Consider the following 20,049-nt stretch of genomic DNA (forward strand, 5'->3'; position numbering starts at 1 on the left):
GGCGAGCAGAAGTCTCATGTCTCTTGCTGGCTTCAGAGCAAGAAGAGGATGAGAGTGAGCCCCTTCCTGATTTGCTGCATAGCAACCCTCAGGATGGCTCAGTGGAGGGAGTGCAGCTCTCTCCAGATTTGACAACCGAGCAGCAGAGGGCCTGCAGGGCTTTGCTCCAGCAGTATGCCTCTCTGTTTTCGCTGACGCCAGGCCTTACACCATGGCGTAAGCACAAGATTGACACTGGTGACAGCGTGCCTGTCAAGAGCAGGAGCTACCGAATTTCAGATACGGTTACGAACCACAACCAGGCTGAGGTCGCCAAGATGTTGGATCTGGGTGTTATTAAACCCTCAACCAGTCCCTGGTCCAGTCCTGTGGTCCTTGTTCCCAAGGCAAGTTCCCAGGCAGGTACCAAGGATTGGAGGTTCTGTGTGGACTACCGAGGAGTTAATGCCGTCACCAAAACTGAGGCGCACCCATTGCCCAGGGCTGACGAGCTTGTGGACACCATAGGTGCTGCCAAATTTGTGAGCACCTTTGACCTCACCTCAGGCTATTGGCAAATAGCTCTGACGGACCATGCCAAGGAAAAGACGGCACTCTCAACACCCGAAGGACTCTACCAGTTTAGGGTCATGCCTTTTGGTTTGAAGAATGCCCCTGCCACCTTCCAGAGATTGGTCAATCATGCTCTCAGTGGGCTGGAAGCCTTTTGTGTGGCTTATTTAGACGACATTGCCGTCTACAGTTCCACTTGGGAAGAGCACTTGACACATCTGGGTAGAGTGTTGCAGGCCTTTAAAATGGCTAACCTCACTATCAAGGCCACCAAGTGCCAGATAGCTCAGGGGAAAGTCACGTATCTTGGTCATGAGGTAGGAGGGGGTCAACTACAAACTCTCCCCAGTAAGGTACAGGATGTACAGGACTGGAAGACTCCCACTACTCAAACCCAGGTGAGAGCCTTTTTGGGCCTCACCAGGTATTATTGCAATTTCATGGCGGACTATGGAACCATAGCTGCACCGCTGACAGCTCTGACTTCACCCAAACAGCCTAGGAAGGTCAATTGGACTGAAGACTGTCAGAGGCCCTTTGATGGCTTGAAAGAAAGTCTGTGTCGGGCACCCGTGTTGTGTGCGCCTGACTACAGCCGACCCTTTATCGTCCAGACGGATGCCTGTGACGCCGGAATTGGAGCTGTCTTGTCCCAGTTAGATGACAAAGCGAGAGAACATCCTATCATATTCATCAGTAGACAACTCAAGGGTAGAGAACCTAGGTGGGCTACTGTTGAAAAGGAATGTATTAGAATAGTTTGGAGCCTTAGGCGTTTTAGGCCCTACCTTACGGGGTCAACCTTCAAGGTCCAAACAGATCATAAGCCCCTGAAGTGGCTTATGCAGATGAAGGGTGAGAACCCGAAACTGCTCAGGTGGTCCATTAGCCTGCAAGGGCTAGACTTCACCATAGAGCACAGACCAGGGAAGAGTCACGATAATGCAGATGGCCTTTCCAGAAGGTATGTTGACCGTCTTGATGAGGGTGCCTATCCCGTGGGAGATTAGGCACCCTCCACCTCAGTCTGGGAGGGGGCAACTGTGATGCTGTAAATGCATCGGAGGGACAGGGCCTCCGTATCCTTGTCCTTTACTGCTTTTTATCATGTGTTCTGCCGTGTTTTCCGCACAGGAGTTCATGTGGGACTCCTGGCGGTGCAGCTCTCTTCTTTCTTTTGGTTTGGTAAACGGTCCAGTGGGATACCCTTATGGCACCCATGGGTTGGGGTACAACCCTGTGCCCCTAGTGTATGTTTTTGGGCACCTGTGGATGGCCCTCAGAGCAGGGTATGGGCTGGTGGCAGCTCCATGCTGAATTTGACAGGTGCAAGGAGTATCCTCCATTTTGGGATACCCCGGCCCTGCCATTGGGATCAGTTGATTCCTGATGGAAAACAAGATGGCGCCGGTGGCCTCTTGCTTTCTATTACCTATTACCTTGTATTCCCAAAAGTCCTGGGAAGTCCTGACTCTGTCCCTTCCCCCCGACTGGCTGTTGGGTGGAAATGCCATATATGGTGTTGTTGTGAAGGCCCGGCCAGACTAGCTGGAGCCTTCCCGGTGATGTATGTTTTGGGTACCTCCTGTGGGTGGGACCTGGGTGAATAGAGTGTGTGACGAATATGCATTCTGTGTTGTGGGTGTCTAGTATCTGGTGGTTGACACAATGACTGAGACAGCCCTGCCCGAAACCGGTATGAATGCAGCTTGGAGTGTTGAATGGCTCGGTACTTGTCCCAATACACATAACTTGTTGTGAGTGTCTGGCGAGAAGTGAATGGCCTGAATACCTTGTGTGCCTGATTGGCTGCCTGCCTGCATGAATTCCCGTAGTCATGACTGGATGCTTGAGTGTGACCCAGCGGAATGAATGGGAGATCAACAGTATATCTGGGGACCTCTCACTGCTAGGAATCATGTTCAGAAGCTGAAGTCCACTACGACGAGTAACTGGAGTAACTGACGCTTGACCTTGAAACCCCCGCTGGACGAGAAGGAGTGCTTTGGCTCTCCCTCGCTATCTGAAGGCTGCTGTGTTTCCAAGGACTGACCCAGAGAGAACCTGGTAAGGCGCCCTCTTCCCGAGCTACGAGGGACCATCGTGCACAGCTGATCTTTCCCAGCGCTCCCTGGTAGACAGACCTTCGACAGGCTGCCAACCCGATAGGGGGACTGCTGCAGGATCTCAAAGAGAAGCCCTTAGATTGTTGTCTGCCACTGTCGACGACTGCCATCGCCGACCGGAGCCGCCGTGCTCCCGTTTGCCTAAGAACTTTAATTGATCATCGGACGCTCTCGTCTGCATCATCATCCGCTTGTCTCCCGCTGGAGAAGGCCTGACCGTCGACGCGCTGAGGAGCATCCACCGGTGGGTTTCTCGCCACCTAAAGACCACAGAGACGCCGACGACTCGACGCCCTTGGTGGGCCACAGTTCTTCATCATCTCTTTGCGGTCCAGAACTATCGTCACCGAGGTGCCCCGCACGCCTCTTCCTTGCAGGACGCCAACGCTCTGTCGTCGACGAGCACCGCTAGGAACGAAGTTGTCACTTCCCTGCCGTAGTTCACCCTGTTCACCGTCGGACGTTCGACGACCCGTGACTCCTGCCTTAAAGGGAGGGCACTCAAGAAGGGCCGTCGATTCCCCGACACCGAACGCCAAGTTCCCCAACACCTCTCGATGATCCGTGGCTCCCGCCTGAAAGGGAGGCACTCAAGAAGGATCGGTCGACGCATCGTCGGAGAACTCTACTCCACCAGGTACATTGGGGGGGGGGTAAAGCTTTAATAGGAAGAAGTGAGACTATTGAACATATGGACTGGGCTTGTGTGATATATCTTATTTACAGGTTGCCCAGGTGGGGGGATCTCCACTCAGAACTGTGCCTCGTGGTAGGGTTCAGTATTCTGCCTACTGTTTCAACCATCTTGCGTTCCTTCCTATCTCTATTGCTGGTTTCCTGGTTATTGATCTGTGTGACATTTTAACCGTACAGTTGATGCACTTTAATGAGATTTGATAACATCAGTGGTACCACTTTAGAATTGTATATATTTATCATTCTTGACTTCCGAGTACAAAGTGCGTTGTTGTGATCGTGTACATACCTTTGAATATTAATTATATAAAGACTGTGTTTTCAGTAATACAGTGTGTGGACATTCCTTTGTGGGCGTTCGGGGACTACACTGTACTTAAGAACCAGCCTGCAACACCTCCTGAGAAGCTAGGCCTTGATTGCTCGTCCATTGCTACCTTATAGAGAATCTTGGCTGGGGTCTTCTGTGCCTCTCCTCTACCATATAGAGAGCGGAAGTACAGACACCCCCTACCAGTCTTTACACCTTGGAGCACAACACACACTCGAGCCTTCTCAGCATGAGCCAACAGTTCCGAATCAGCTATCAGGTTCTTCGATGGTTAAGTCTCCTTTCAATAAAAGTCTCTTGCTTTTGAGGGCCTAATGCATTCGACAAACAAACACAAAGTTCTGTTCCCCGTATAATTTGGCTGACGGCTTCACCTCTGGGCCCCCCTCTTCTGGGCATAGACCCCTTTCCAATCATATTCCACAGAACAGCTAAACAGTTCTTATCTCAAATGAAGTTTGAGTGATGAGCTTTCACCTGTCAGGCTGAGATCTTTGTGTCTGCGGAAGCTGGTGAACCCCCGAAAATCCACCCAAAATGTGGCACTCTGAGCTGATAATATATATAACCGCTCAGTTTACCTAACTTCCAGGGGAAAGGGGGAAGGGACAAATAAAGAAACACCAGGCTGGCAGCTATCAACTCGCTGGTTCTTCACCTGTAGTTAAAACATAAACATGTAATACACCTTATTACTCAATGGGTTACTATACTAACCTTAAAACTCTATATCCTTTACCAAAATAGTCAAAAAACCATACCTGGTACTTCTCTTCAGTATGCCCAGAGAAGTAATAAGCAGACAAGACTTCCTTACTTGTTGACCAGAATCTTAAAGATCATTCAGCCTTCTCAGCAGGTCCATGAATGTAATATTTAACTTTGTAGTTCGTCTTCTCAACCTCAAGATTCTTGAACAAGGTCTAAAGTTCTTCAAATAAGTTTAAGGAAGTTCTTTTAAGTTCTTGTATTTATTTTTATATTTTCTTTTTAGAGTGTCTTTTACTTTGGAACGAATTTTAAACTTGCGATGAAATCTTCACGTGGAAAATCCAGCACACGCGCTAAAATCCAAACCGCGGGGTAAAACGCATACGCGCTGAAAATCCAAGTCGTGGGAAAAAACACACGCGCTTTACTCCAAGTCGCGGGAAATACGCACACACGCTGAAAATCCAAATAGCGGGTAAGATGCACACGCGCTAAAGTCCAACCCACGAAAAAATACGCATACGCGCAAAAACCAAATCGCGGGAAAAAAGCACACGCGCTTTTATTTTATCACGTGACAATTCTGAGAGCTCGTGCGAAAGCTCCACATAGATTTGTTCTTGCGCACGCGCAGATACGAGACGCGTAATATAACACACACGCGAACTCACGTAGAAAAACCCTTGCGTATATGAACAGTAAACACGAGTCCAAAGTTCACGCTCGCGCTGCACTCTCACGCGCAGAGTCACACACGCAGGCTCAAGGTAACGGGGAAAAAAATCACGCGCTAGTTTGAAATGATACGTAGGAAAGAAAACAAACGCACGCGCTTCAGTTTTAAGATACAGATTTGCGATTTCAATCCTTTTAAATTAATATAACCTTTTTACAAAGTTCATCAAAACATGGAAAGTCACTTATCTTGTGATTGAGACTTGAAAACTTCTTTTCTCAGAAAATTGGAAATTTCTCACTCCTGTCCTGTGTCTCCACCAAACTCCATAAACGACTCCTTTTATATTTTCAAAGATGACGCTCGACTGCTTGAAACTTGACACCCTTGAACAAGTTAAGCAGGAGCAGCAAAGCACACGACCTCTCAGCTGGGCAAAGACGATGAAAGGCAGTTTACAATGTTCACTGTCCTCCCTATAAACAATCTCCAGCCAATTAGAATTTAGACTGAGAACCTCCATCTTGGCTTGGGGCATTTTCCATAGACTGCAATGAAGGTTAAGGGCAAAATTGGCTGTTTAAAATATAACCCCTAATAACTTCCCAAAACCTTTCTATACTAAATATGTGTCTCCCCTGACCCAATGTAAATGAGTATATGAAACTGTATGTAAAAGAATATGTCGCTCCAACCTGACATCACCCCTGCATCTCCCTCGGCCAGGCTCTAACCCCAAATCACAAGGGGGACACTTCGCTTGCCCTTTTCTTGCAATAATTCCTGTTTTCACAAATCTTAATGTCTTTTCAAACAATGCAGTGTGACTTTCCCTTGATTTGGTTCACTTCTGTCAACACCCTGTTCACAGGGACTTCAGGCCTCACCCCTTTTCATTAGCCTCCCTCTATCGGGTTCACTCTTGCCAACTTTAAGAAACACAGTTCATTACGGGACTTCAGACTTCGTCCCTTCTCCTTAGTATCCCTCCACCAGGTTCACTCTTGCCAACTTCACAAAACACTGTTCATTGGGTTTTGCCCTTGGTTGTCGACTTCCCTCTGCCGGGTTCACGCTTGTTGATTTTTACCAACAATTCCTCATGGGACTTTTAGACTTTGCCCTTTTTCGTCTGCTGAGTTCACTCTTCCTAAACTTCACCATGCAGGATTCTGTCAAGGCTTGATTGTCGTGAAGATTAGAGGGGCCTCCGTCCCCAAGTACCACACAGGGAGAGATAATATAACTCTCTATGTGATCCTTGAGGCCACAGGTGGGAGATGCTGGAACGCCGGAACCACGTGGCACTGGAAACCCCAAGGCCGCTTATTAGTACAAACAATCACAGTTGAAGTATACAGAATGGACTAGTAATGGACTAGTACTGTCCAGGAAGAAGCTTACCGATGTGTGGTAGTAAGGTTGCTGCTAACCATAGAGGGACCTGAGATACAATTATGTGAGGGCGCTTGAGGAGCACCTTCAGATGATGGTAATGGTGATGGTGACTTGGGATGGTGGTCAGAATAGTCACCAGTTGCTGAGCCCACCTGCAGTTGTTGACGTGGAAGACGTGGATGTACGTAAGTTCGTAAAAAGTGAAAATCAATCTAGGGAAGAACCAAAAGAAGTCCGGTATGAAAGTCCTGAGGTCAAAAACAGCCAGATATCCACAAGAAAAAGCACCAAATCCAAAGGGAAAAGCCAAAAGAAGTCCGTCGTTCGAAGTCCGAGTTTGAGTAATCCAGGAATCAAGATTGAAGAGCAAACGCCAAACAGAGTCGTGAAGAACAGCTGTGAAGTGATTTTTGGTCACGGGATCTCCTTGTCACGTGATCCGGAAGTGAACGTGACCGCCTGACTCTGTCTGACCCAATGCGACACGGCAGTTGCCAATGCAGAAATAGATACAACCGGGACCGAATGTGACTTCTGCTTTGATGTAAGGTATGGACCCCAAACTGCTCACGCGGCCCATCGTCCTACATGTGTAACGGATGTTGGAATTGGACGTGCTGCGGGGCGTGCTGCAGGGAGTCTAGCGGGCGTGCGATGCATGACAGATTCACTTCCCCTTCTTCACAATCATCTGTCGGTCAAAGACTTTCGACGGTACAGAGGATTTTACAAGATCCCTGAATTACCACTTTGACCTCACTTCGCCTCTTCCCAAGACCTGCTGGTTACAGGAGTCTCTTATCATCGGGTAATCGCCCAGAGTTTCCTGTGTGAGCATCCACATGGTGCCGGATGCCTCTGTTGCAGGCTTTTCCCCCCTTTTCTTAATAGTTCTTTTACACTTTCCAAAGTTCAAATTATCGGCTTGTTACTTTTTGTTCAACACAGCCTGGTTTTTTATCGACTTTCCCCTCGACTCACTGGCTGTGATGAACTGCTTGGCTTTCTTCTCCTTCGAGTCAAGGTTGGTACCACTAAGACAAGTGTCTCTCCCCGGCTTGGTTATCAGCGGAGGGTCTTGTGTACCATCGCGCTCTGCTGCAACACATGCTGGCCTTTGTCCGCGGCCTTATGTTTCTGACTGCAGATGCTTCACGGACCTGGATCGGAAAGGGCAAGGTCATGTCTCTCCTTGTCACCCTCTCAGTATTTGCTGTCTTTCGCCTCCTCTTGAACTGCCGTTCTGAATTAGCCCTCATGTCGTGCGGTCTGCCTTGCTCCTCCTGTGCTCTTGTGCTCCACCTTTTATCCTTGTGGGGAAGGGAAAGGGCTGTCAGGTGTGTGTGTGATTCTGCTCAATTTCCTGACTCTGCCTGACCCTTGTGTTGGGACATGTCAGGTGAAGTTTTAACATTTGTCCATTTGTTATCACAGTGCTTAAAAGTGTTCGTATTGGAAAAGGTGGGAGTGATATGACAGGTGATATCCTTCGTCCTAGGGTTTTTGGTAAACCCAGGAGGATGAGATTGGTAAGGTTCGTGAAACAAATGGAAATTATCAGAGTTTCTACCATGATCTGAACAAGGGGGATTGTGGGAATGGTAGTATGTTTTCTGATCAGATTGAGAGTGCAGGAAATAATAATCACAGGTATGGGGAAGGAGAGTGACTGAGAATATTTGGGTGGAAAATCACTGGGAGACAGGGATTCTGGGAGTTGTGGTTCTTGAGAGTAACAGGGTTTGGGCTACTAGGGGATTTGCCAGTTTTGTTGGGGTGACAGAAATTGAGTAAGGGATCTTCATTGGAAGGAAGAGAGGTAGATGTATCATAACCAAGTAAAACCCCCGGGACCTTGTCCTCCTCCCTTTTCACTTTGGTTTTATACCGCCTCTCACCTTGGATATTCCCCTAAGTATAACCCTGGGTTCACTTAGCCAGGTGATCCTCCCTCGCTCTTCCGCCAGCCCGCCCCGGGCCACCTGAATAAGGGTTTCCCGGGGTCTACTTCGGAGAATACCCACATATTTCTGACAGTACCTGACAAGCAAGAGAGACACAGGGACACATATGCAGGCAAGAGACCGCTGCGTAGCACCAGGAGGAGGCAGAGTAGGCATGAGCCATGAAGCCCATGAGTTTCAAGCTTACACTCTACTGAACAGGGAGACGCCTGAGCTACGGTGAATCCCCACCGTGAGAAAGTGAATGGGCAGGAGCCCCGAGGGAGGTCAAGGCATGACCATGAAGGATCCGTGGTGGTCAGCCAACCCACGAGCTATCACCAACACCACCACAAGCACAAAGCAACAAGGTGTCCGGTCACTCATGTGAGGGGTCAGAAATGTGATACGGACAACTTTGTAAAGGCTTTTCATAAGATGCCATTTAATTAACTCAAAAGGGTTTGATAAACACCTCATTATCCCTACCCTGATGAGGATTTCCCTGCCTATCAAAGCAACTAAAGAACACATTCTAGCAAAAGGAATCTGTCACTCACACTTGTACATACAACAACCTTAACAAGAGGATATATGGCTATTGAAATAAAACAGAAATAAGTTATGTTCAAAACCTGTTACTCCTTGTAACATGGGTGATTCCCCCTTCCCCAGATTGAAACAAGATTTTCAATCAACAGTTCAAAATAAGGAAGTTCCGTCTTATAACAAAGTTCTAATAAAGTTCTTCTTGTTCCAATAAATCTCTCACTTGGACTTCACCAACAGTTCAAACTATTCAACAAGTCTTTTATCTCTCCACTGGTGGCAGAGAGTTCCACATCAATGCTTCTAAGAAAATATGTACACTTCCACAGTTCATCAGTATCAGCAAAAATGATTCTGTCAGGATTATTCTGCAACAGTTCACAAAACACTTGCATCAGCAATATTGATTTGTCAGGATGTTTCCATAACAATTCACAATGCCCTTAAGTGATCTTGTCACTTCTTCCAACATTTTTAACCACACCACAGTTGTAAGGGAGGCATGGTATCACAAGCAGACACTGATACAAGATTTGCAAGTTTCAAAACCGTTATTGCTAAATTCAAGGGGTTTGGCAAAACTCCTGTCTGGCCGTATAACTAAGATGGGAGTAATTTTGACCATCAAATAATAAAGAAACAGTCCTAGTCAGTCTTAGTCAAACGAACAAGGCCCATACTAACAAAAACCTAATGCTTCTCTAATACACTCTAATGTGATATAGGGATATGCATCTACAAAAGGAAAAATCAGTGGTAAAACGAAATGTCAGAATGGCAATATAAATCAGTAATAATTCTCGTCCCCACGTTGTACAGCGTGGGTTTAGATGGAACACTTGATGGATTAGCTCACTTTGGATTGCGTGCATTTAGGCGGCTGGCTCTGCCATCAGAAGCCTTCTTGGCCGTTCAAGTCTGAGTCACAAGTGCAGGGGTTTAACCTCTCAGGTTCCTCTCACCCAAGTCCAGGTCATCCTTCAAACTTCTACACAGTTTCAGCAAAACAGTTTCTAAGTATAGTATTTGATCACAGTTCAAGTCTATAGGTTCCCCTCACTAGGGCTCAGAACCTCTTTCATATTTTGATTTTGCTGTCGAAGACTTTCAAAACTGGGAGAATGTTTACTCTCACTGCCACATGACCACTTCGACCATCCTTTCTTTCTTTACTTCCACTTTACATATTTTCCTTCAGTTCCAATGTCTTTTGGAAAGTATAACTTGCTTTTTAAACGTGTCTCCCTTACTCGGAATCGGACCATTCTCGTGCCAAATTCAACAGTGCCAAATTCAACAAAGCAAAGTTCAACTGTTCGTGAGCTTTTCACTTAATGCTCATCATCCTCACTTCCTGCAACCTCTACAGCTTTACAACATTACACAGAGATTTTTGATTGGGCAATCTCACTTCGCCGGACCACTCTGCTACTTTGTATTTCGTAGTCAAAGTTCTTAACAATGGATTCACTTTCTGTCTGAGTTTATTAGCGCTCATGTAACCTTCATCCCTCGGATACTGTAGCAAGCATTTCAATTAAACACAGACCAGGCTTTCTTTGCTTCCCTCAACTCACTGGTCGTGTTAAGATGCTGCCGTTCACCCGGCAGGGTGGCTGGTAACCTTCTAGCACTGTGCAATCCTCACAGCCTTTCGGAAGTAACGATTTCTCCCCGGGAGGGTCTCTGATTTCCTGCCCATTTGGATTAACCCCTCAGTTTGTCGCTCTCCTTCACCTGGTTCGCCATATCCCTGGAGGGACTGCTCCTTCTCATGCATCGCCTTGTTCAAACGTTCAATTAAAAAAATGTCTTTCGACTTCAAATTCCATAATGCAATGTTTTGAAAAAAAAGCATTCCAGAGGTTTTGGGGGCTGAAAGGTTATAAATGGGATGTTTTGAGGTCAGGGGTATTGCCACCTGCCCCTCAAAGGCCCAGGATTTCCTGTCTAGCTCAGAGGAGGAGCTCTGGCTTGGGCACTGCACAGCTGCCCTTAGTTTGGCTCTCTGGAGTAAGAGCTACCTCGCCTACTGCAGCATCCAAGTACTCACAGGCGCAGTCATTTGGCAGTCCTCCTTGCTCCAGGCCTTCCACGGTTCCTCCAGCTCTGGTTCTTCACTCCTGGTCCCTGTGCTTCCTCCAGCATCCCCAGCTCACTCAAAGTGTGTCTGTGTGCTCAACCTTTTATACTGGCTGGGAGAGTTAACCAAAACCAGGTGAAGATGGTTGCCCAGCCTTGCCTGACTCTGTCTGTCCTTGTTCACGGGACAAGCTGGAGACTGCCCATAGGAATTCATGCCACATTGATTCCTATGGGTAATCTTCATATCTCCAGTCTGCCTCTTCCTCATCCTAGTGGTTTTGGGGAAAAGCAGTGGGGAGGAATATGGGAGTTGTAGTATTCCTGAGCAGTGACAGGAAAAATATTATCAGGAGAAGAGGAACAATCTTGTTTTTATAAAATATGAGGCATTGTGTTTGTTCTCCTTTTCCTGGTTCTCCTACGCTTCCCTTTGGTGTTGGTACCTGTTGGACTTGGGGAGGCCGCAATGGTACAAGACTTCCAATAATCTATAAAGGTGTAGGAAAGGTCAGGCAGGGGTGTGTTGAAAAGGGGGGAATACCATGTCTCTCCCAAGGGTGTTCCTCCCGCATCCCCAAGAAGCCCCTGCCCAGGTGATCCTCCCTTGCTTGTCCGCCCCCAGGGTTGGGATCCAAGTGCAATGGCCCTGCCCTGGCCAGCTGAACAAAGGATCCCCAGGGTCTACAAGTGAGAACACCCTCAGGTTTCTCAAATACCCCTCTAAATCATCGGCCTTCCGCCCAAGGAACATGAGCTGAAGATCTGTTAGGTGGACCTTCCTGGATTTTATTCAAAGGGTATTACATGGTTAAATGCCCCATCTCTCTACAGAAATAACATGGCTCTTTTAAAGTATTTTGGATCTGTTCCCCACAAAAATAGCAATGTCCTATCTGAGAGCATTCTGATTCCGCTAGGGATGTCATAGACAATACAGACAGGGATTTTCTTCCATCATTGTTCATGTGGCTAAACACATTTTGTGGGTATGTTGTTATTCTCTATTTTGATAGATTCCCCTGGTATCTTATTCTCTAAACTTTCCAAATCTTCACTCCTGTTAACCCTTGCGGTAGCTGGGATTGGTCCCCCATCCACAATTTTAACCTTTATTTTAAGTAAGTCTCTGGGATATTTTCCATGGGAAGATGGTTTGTATTCTTGAGATTTAAGGGGATGGTTTTCCATGGGATCTTTCAACTCCTGCCAGGAGAAATTTGGGTATTTTAAGGAGATCAGAGAATGGTCATCTGTGGGGTCATCAAGGATATCTGGGGTTTTAATGGTTCTCTTGGACAGGGGTTCCCACACACATTCATATACGGGATCCCCCACTAACTCGCCCCTCTTTATCCCTATGGGAGCGGAGGAGAAGTTAATCAGGATAAATCTCAGCTTAACTGAGATAGGATTTTCAATTCTTTCTTTCTGTGCGGTATTACATAGAAGGCCAACGTGTTGGAAAAATGCATCTGTAAATCCATGGAGATTAAGATCTTATCTCCCCCGGGTATTAGGTAATTTTGGGGACAAACAAAGTGATATATATTGCCTTCCACCCTTTCCCTTTCAGGAAGAATTGCCTGTGGGGTTAAAGGGTGAACAGTAGCTCCCATTTAATAGGTGGATTCCCTTGTATGGTTTGAGTTTGTCAATGAACTTACCATAGACTTCCCTCCATTGATGGAAAAAGGGCTTAGAGTAAATGATTTGTTTTCAAGGCAGAGGGAGTTGGAATTATCCTTGAGAAAACTGCGGTTGTTTAGTTTTTTTCCCAAACCTCTGTATAAGGTATTGGGTCTTAAGGGATACAGGTCTCTAATCTGGTGGGATCCCCAAATTGTTTCAATTGAGTGAAATCCCTCTCCTGACAACATATGTAAGGGAGGCATGGCATCACAAGTAGACACTGACACAAGGGTTGCAAGTTTCAAAAACCTTTATTGTTAAATTCAAGGGTTTTGGAAAAACTCCTGTCTGGTCCTATCACTAATATGGGAGTAATCTTGACCATCAAATAATAAAGAAACAGTCCTAGTCAGTCTTAGTCAAACAAAAAAGGCCTATATAAACAAGAACCTAATGTCTGCCCTCACTCTAATACACTCTAATATGATATAGGGATATGTATCTACAAAAAGAAAAATCAGTGGTGAAACGAAATGTCAGAATGGCAATATAAAATCAGAATGAATTCTCGTTCCCACGGTGTACAGTGCAGGGTTAGGTGGAACACTTGATGGATGAACACACTTTGGCTTGCAAACACAGTTAGGCGGCTGGCTCTGCCCTCCAGAGTCTTTGTGGCCATTCAAGTCTGAATCACAAGTTCACAGGATTAACCTCTCTCGCTCCTCTCACCCAAGTCCATGTCATCATTCAGCAAAACAGTTTCTAAGTATTTGATCACAGTTCACTATAGGTTCCCCTGTATCGGGTATAAACCTTTTATGCTTGTTGGGGTTCCTTTCCCCAAGCTTTCTTCACATTCCACACTATAGGTTCCCCTCAGTCTGGCTCTTTCGTATTTTGATTTCGCTGTTGAAGACTTACGAAACTGGGGGGATTTTCGCTCTCACCTCCACATGACTACTTCTACCCTCCTTTCTTTCTTTACTTCCACTTTACATATTTTCCTTCAGTCCCAATGGTTTTTGGAAAATGTTCTTGTTACGTTTAACTTGCTTTTTAAACAGGTCTACCTCAGTCGGGCTCGGACCCTCCTTTTACTTTCACACACAGGCGTCCCTCGATCGGCATCTGACCCTCCTTTTACTTTCACACGTGGGTCTACATCGGTCGGGCCCAGACCCTTCTCTTGCCAAATTCAACAAAACAAAGTTCAACAGTTTGTGAGCTTTTCACTTAATGCTCATCATCTCTCACTTCCCGCTGCCTCTACAGCTTTAAAATATTTCACTGAGACTTTCGATTGGGCAATCTCACTTCGCCGGACCAAGCTGCTACTTTGTATTTCATATTCACAGTTCTTAACTATAGATTCACTTTCTCTCTCAGTTTATCAGCGCTCGCGTAGCCTTCATCCCTCGGATACTGTTGCAAGCATTTCAATTAAGCACAGACAGAGCCTTCTTTTCTTCCCTCAACTCACTGGTCGTATTAAGATGCTTCCCGTCTTTTGCTCCTTTGATTTAGGGGTCAAGGTTGTTAGCACCTCCACTTCTGCACATCCCCAACTCTGCCGTTCGCCCGGGAGAGTGGCTGGTTACCTTGTTGCACTCAGAGGACTCTTTCTCCCTTCCAGCTGGGCTGTCGTGCGCAATAATCACGGCCTTTTGGAAGTAACGATTTCTCGCAGGGTGTCATCTACGCACTGTCCCAGAATGCACCTGCCTTGCTCCCGCAACATCAGAACACGCTCACATGCAGATCTCCTCCTTCCAATGCAGCCGCAGGGGGAACTCCTGTCAGCCCCTCCACGATCATGCTTATGCTCCCGAAGGGCTCAAAGGAGTTCCACATTGTTTCGTAGGGCCTACGCCCATTCTTGCATTGGCAGCTACCCTGGCGCCTGTCGGCACGCATGCTGAGACGTTGCGTTACCATGGATCCACAGACCACTGCACGTCACGTGACAAGGAAGGTGCGGTCACGAGGGGTTGTTCCCAAGGCAATACCAGGAACAGCTGCAAATTGTGCCACTCTGTGCTTCACAGCTGTTCTTTCGTTCAGCCTTTGGCGTCTTGTTTTAAACCTCGTCTTGCCTTTGGATAACTCTGACCCCGGATTCCGTTTCCTGGACTGCTTTCTGCCTTACCCTTTGTTTTGGTTTTGTTTTGTACTCAGCAAACTTTTCTGGATTACCTCGACTCTGGCCCTTGTTTCACGGACTGTTTTTGGATTCCGATTTTGCTATGCTGCTTTGGTTGGTTCTTTGACCTTATTCATCGGATTTTGGACTCCTCGATCAATCAAACTAAGTACCACATTGACAGGGGATTGTCCATCCTTGTCATTTGCTTCAGGGGCATCCAGTGAGTGTCCCAATTGCCTGGAGCCGTTGCCACGGATTACTCTTGCTGCTGCTGCTCTTTCACTCACTGAGGATACGGGATACACGGTTCTGGAAGCCACCATCTTTCTGGGTTCCCGTTTGTGCTCAACCCCCTTCATTTCTTGGCTAAGGTGTCAACTTTGATTCTTCCAATCATAGTTAAGACCCAATTGTATCAGTTGCCTAATTGCTTGTTTTCCTTGAGGTCGCTCGGGGGTTCCGGTGTTCCTGCCACGTATGGCCCTAAAGATTGAACAGTGAGTTATTGGTATCTCCATGTTCGGTACTTAGGGACGGAGGTTTACCTAATCCATGCGACTCTCTAGTCTTGACACCGGGAGGGTCTCTGGCTTCCTGCTCCTTTGGATTAACCCCTCGGTTTGTCCCTCTGGATCGCCATAGCCCTGGAGGGACTGCTCCTTCTCGTGCATCGCCTTGTTCAAAAGTTCAATAAAAAAGGTCTTTTGACTTCAAGTCCCACAGTGCAATGTTTTTATTTTGTTCCCACTTCGCCAGCTCCCCTAAAACCCCATTCCAGTGGTTCTGGGAGCTGCAATGTTATAAGTGGGATGTTTCCTGAAGTCAGGGTCTCACCACCTGCCCCTCAACGGCCTGGGCTTTCCTGTCTGGCCCAGGGGAGGCGCTATGGCTTGGGCACTGCCAGGTAAATCCAGCTGCCCCTGGTTCGGCTCCCTGGAGTCAAAGCTCCCTTGCCATACTGCAGCCTCCCCTGTACTCACAGGGTCAGTCATTTGGCAGTCCTCCTTGCTCCAGGCCTTCCAGGGTTCCTCCAGCTCTGGTTCTTCAGTCCTGATCTCTGTGCTTCCTCCAGCATCCCCAGCTCGCTCAAAGTGTGTCTGTGTGCTCAACCTTTTATACTGGCTGGGGGAGTTAACCAGAATCGGATGAGAGTGGTTGCTCAGCCCTGCCTGACTCTGCCTGTCCTTGTTAATGGGACAAGGTGGAGACTGCCCATAGGAATTCATGGCACATTGATTCCTATGGGTAATCTTCATAGCTCCAGTCTGCCTCTTCCTCGTCCCAGTGGTTTTGGGGAAAAACAGTGTGGAGAAATTATGGGAGTTGTAGTATTCTTGAGTGGTGATAGGAAAAGGAGGAAAAATATCAGGATAAGGGGAATGATATTGTTGTTGTAAAATATGGAGTGCTGCGTTTGTTCTCCTTTTCCTGGTTCTCCTACCCCTCCCGTTGGTGTTGGTACCTGTTGGAATTGGGGAGGGGGCAACAGGACAAGACTTCCAATAATCCATAAAGATGGAGGAAAGGTCAGGTGGGAATGTGTTGAAAAGGGGAGAATACCACATCTCTCCCAAGGGTGTTCCTCCCGCGATCCCCAATGACTCCCTGCCCAGGGGATCCACCCTCGCTTGTCCGCCCCGAGGGTTGGGATCCAAGCACGATGGCACTGCCCATGTCACCTAAACAAAGGATCCCCGGGGTCTACTTTGCACCTGGTCCATCACCTGCCACGTCTCCAACTACAAGGTCCCTTGCCCTGGCATGCTCGACTGCCAGGACTAATGAAACTACTAACACTACTAAAAGTACTTCTGTGGCACAGTTTACATTAAACAACTTATAAAGTCTTTTGACTTTCCACAACATCAGTTTTGACTCTTTTCTCTGGTATAACATGAAACACATTGGTTCTGTTTGTTCCACAATTGTGACTGACACATGCAATGCAGGTTATGCTCTGCTCCTTCTGTCAGAAGAGCAGCTTTCCTGCCACTCTTGTTTTCCAACTCTTGTATTAACCAAGTGCTGATTATGGCTTTCTCTTCTTTGGTGTAGGCAATGCTTGTTTAGGTCAGTTTCCCCTATTGCTTCTTTCTCCTTCTGACAATAAGGTCTATAAACAATTTGCTTCTTAATTGCCCTTCTTGGCTGTGGCAATGTTGGTTCTTTTTTAACTTGATTTACTATTGTCCTCTTTTGGCTTCGGCAATATTTGTTTATATTGGCTTCTAGTAATATTGCCCTCTCTTGTTGGCAATTATTCTGATCCCCATAAGCACAATGACACCTTTCTGGCCTGTTCGCCAAGTTCTTTTTTTGCCACTTTCTCCGCTTCATATCCTCTTCATATCAGCTCGGTATTCAAGATTATTATTCTGCTTTACATCAGTTCAGTATTCAATGTGCCCGGACCTGGCCAATGTGTGATCACGGAGCGCTACAGGGTCACAATATGCTATTGAACTCACTTGGTCTAGCGTGTGAGTCCGCTCACTCCGTCACCTCTGGGTCTTCTGCTTCTTTTGCTCTGTTCGGCCCGGAAAGCTGCTTTTCTCTGTTTTACCTGGACAGCGCTAGTGGGAAAGGAATGTTCCTCGCTGCAAAGGCTCTCCGGTGCTCGCCTGCCACTGGAGCCTGCCTTATTATGGGGAAGGCTTTGAAACTTGCCGCTACATGACCTCTGTAGCTACAGTCTTCACGGGGAAAGCTTTTAAAAATAACGCTTCCCACTGCAGAACCTTTGCAATCAAAGTCTCGGAAGGTAGAGACCCTCTCAGAGCCTGTTCGGTAAACAATGGTGGCTCCGGCAGCTCTGCTCTCCTTGAGCTGCAACTGCAAAGTGGAGTTCCCGCAATCACTCCATCTCCCACTACTGCTCTCTATGCCCTGCACGTGAGGGGGACTTTTATGCCTCTCAGTCTTCCTCAGGTGTGGGTCATTAACATTATTGCAGTCCTGTGCCTGTGCATCCCTCTTCTTTGTCCCATTATGGGCATTGTGGGACTTGAAGTCCCCAATGTTCCAATTTCTTTTTGTAAAGGAAATATGATTATCAACTTCTTTTCTATCCTTAATTTTTCTAAAAGAGTTATATAAGGATTTAATGAGTGGTTTGGCTTTACAGGAGATTTAGAGTTTTCAGAATCTAAGATGTTAATGTTTTGAGATTCGCATTAAACATTCCCCTGTTGATCAAAGAAGCCTTCACCATCATAAATGTGGGTGAATTTGTTGGGGGAGGGAGGATTTTACTCCCAGAAAATGATTGATTATGACAGTTTTCCCCACCATCAAGACAATTAGCTTTGGGAAAGAAACCCCCCTCCAACAACATGCCATTACATATTCTAGCATCACTGATATTTCTTCCTCTGAGAAAGACAATTACTGTGTCGCTTCCAACTGAGTTCTCCTGTTCCCTGGGGCCCTTCTCCCAGGTGATGATCCCAGCTAATACCACCGCCAGGGTCAGGATCAAGTAGCAGCTGCTTTCCCCATGCCACCTGGAAGGAGACTTTAGGTAGGGGTTTTGTGAGGACTCTGCAGGATTCATCACACTAAGCAGAAAACTGGGATGCTACGAGGAGAAGAGAAAACCTGAGGAAGAAAATGCTGGCAAAACCAAGCCAACGGCATTATGGAAAAGGAAAAAGTTACTTACCTGTAACTCCTGTTCTCCAGCATTGGTATCATTCATAGATTCACATGCTGTGAATATTCCCAGTCATCAGGCTGAGAATCCTCGGTAACACAGAGAAATTTGTTCATAGATTTACATGCTGTGAATATTCCCAGTAGTCGAGTCGCTGAGGACGATAACATCACTCACTTTAGTGCTCTAGTTTAGCCATTTTGGGTCATACTGCCCACAGCCAATAGGAAAGGCTCCCTTAGTTCCACCGCTAAACAACAAAGAGGTAAAGGGGGAATTAAACTGTTTGACCAACCTGACCCCCCAACTTGGGTACACCGATAAACTAAATGGTTGGTCAACAGTATGTCGTCACAGGTGGAGGAGTGTCCAGCCTCCTCCGCGGAAAACCTAAATGAAGAAGGGTTTGTAACTCTCAAGGGCTGATAGCCACACAAATCACAGAGCTACATAGCACACATAAGTGTAGAGAGATGCACAGTAAACCTAATATTCATATATACATTTTGTTTAAATATTTACCACTCAATAGAAATTCCAATTAAAAAGACAGGGGAACATGACCCATATCACAATTAAGTGCAAATCTTTGGTACAATCCATAAGAAATGTCACAAAAGCAGGACAACCTTAACAGCCTAAAGACACAACTTTGACAACATAAGCACACAGGGATCCAAAGTGTGCAAAAACCATACAGGAATGTCAGGTTTAAAGATATACAGACAGTGAAAGCAAAAACAGTGTGTCAAATTCAACTGTCTAGGAACAGCTCAACCTAAATAAGTTGTCTGGTTTCAAAAATGAAAAGAAGCTTCAATCATCATATTCTCTCACACTACTTCACTCCCATTCAACCCAACATGTTTCATTCCTCACTCATACTAAACACACACAGTCAAGGGAAATTCATCAGGGGCATGCACTTAAAAACAATTTGTGTCAATCTTATCAATATGATTAGCAAAGGTTATGCAGAAACCAAAAAAGCTCTGTTCATTAGGGTCAGGGAGTAGAAAGGTCCTCGGTGTGTTTAACCATGCCGCGTACTACTATTTTCGCGTGGGGGTTGCCTGCTCAGAAGCACCAGACCAACAGCTATGTCCTGCTGAAATGGTAAGCTTCAACTTAACTCCAGCTGGAGAGGGACATCGAACACCTGTGAACAAACAAACAGAAGGGGGAAGGCGATAAATTACATAGTCTGGGGAGCTACAACTTGCTCCAATTTCATACACCCAAGGGGCGTCTTAACGTGGAAAGGCTTATTTCTACTCGGGACATAATGGTGAGAAAAGGTCTTTACGTGGAACGTTCTGACTCACTATTACTGGTTACCAAATTTCTGTTAATCTCCCCTCCACCGGGGACACAGTGGAACCAGTGGGGCAGATACTCTACTGATCAAAATCAACAGCTCAAAAGCAAGAGAACACCAATATACACCGTCACCATAGATTTAACACGGGGTATGGTAGGCTTACCAAAAGAAGCTTCAATGTAGCATCCTAAAACGATGTGGGAAGAAAAAACTTTTACTAGTTCGTCCCTCGCC

At 46.5% G+C, this 20,049-nt stretch overlaps 1 protein-coding gene across 2 annotated transcripts in view; it reads right to left on the minus strand.

Annotated features, from left to right (window-relative positions):
• CIMIP4 (ciliary microtubule inner protein 4) overlaps positions 1-20,049 on the minus strand; it is a 960,512-nt gene that overhangs the window by 532,991 nt on the left and 407,472 nt on the right. The window lies entirely within an intron of this gene.

This window comes from Ambystoma mexicanum, chromosome 3q (assembly GCF_040938575.1).
Source record: "Ambystoma mexicanum isolate Mex_15411 chromosome 3q, UKY_AmexF1_1, whole genome shotgun sequence".
Lineage (NCBI taxonomy): Eukaryota > Metazoa > Chordata > Amphibia > Caudata > Ambystomatidae > Ambystoma > Ambystoma mexicanum.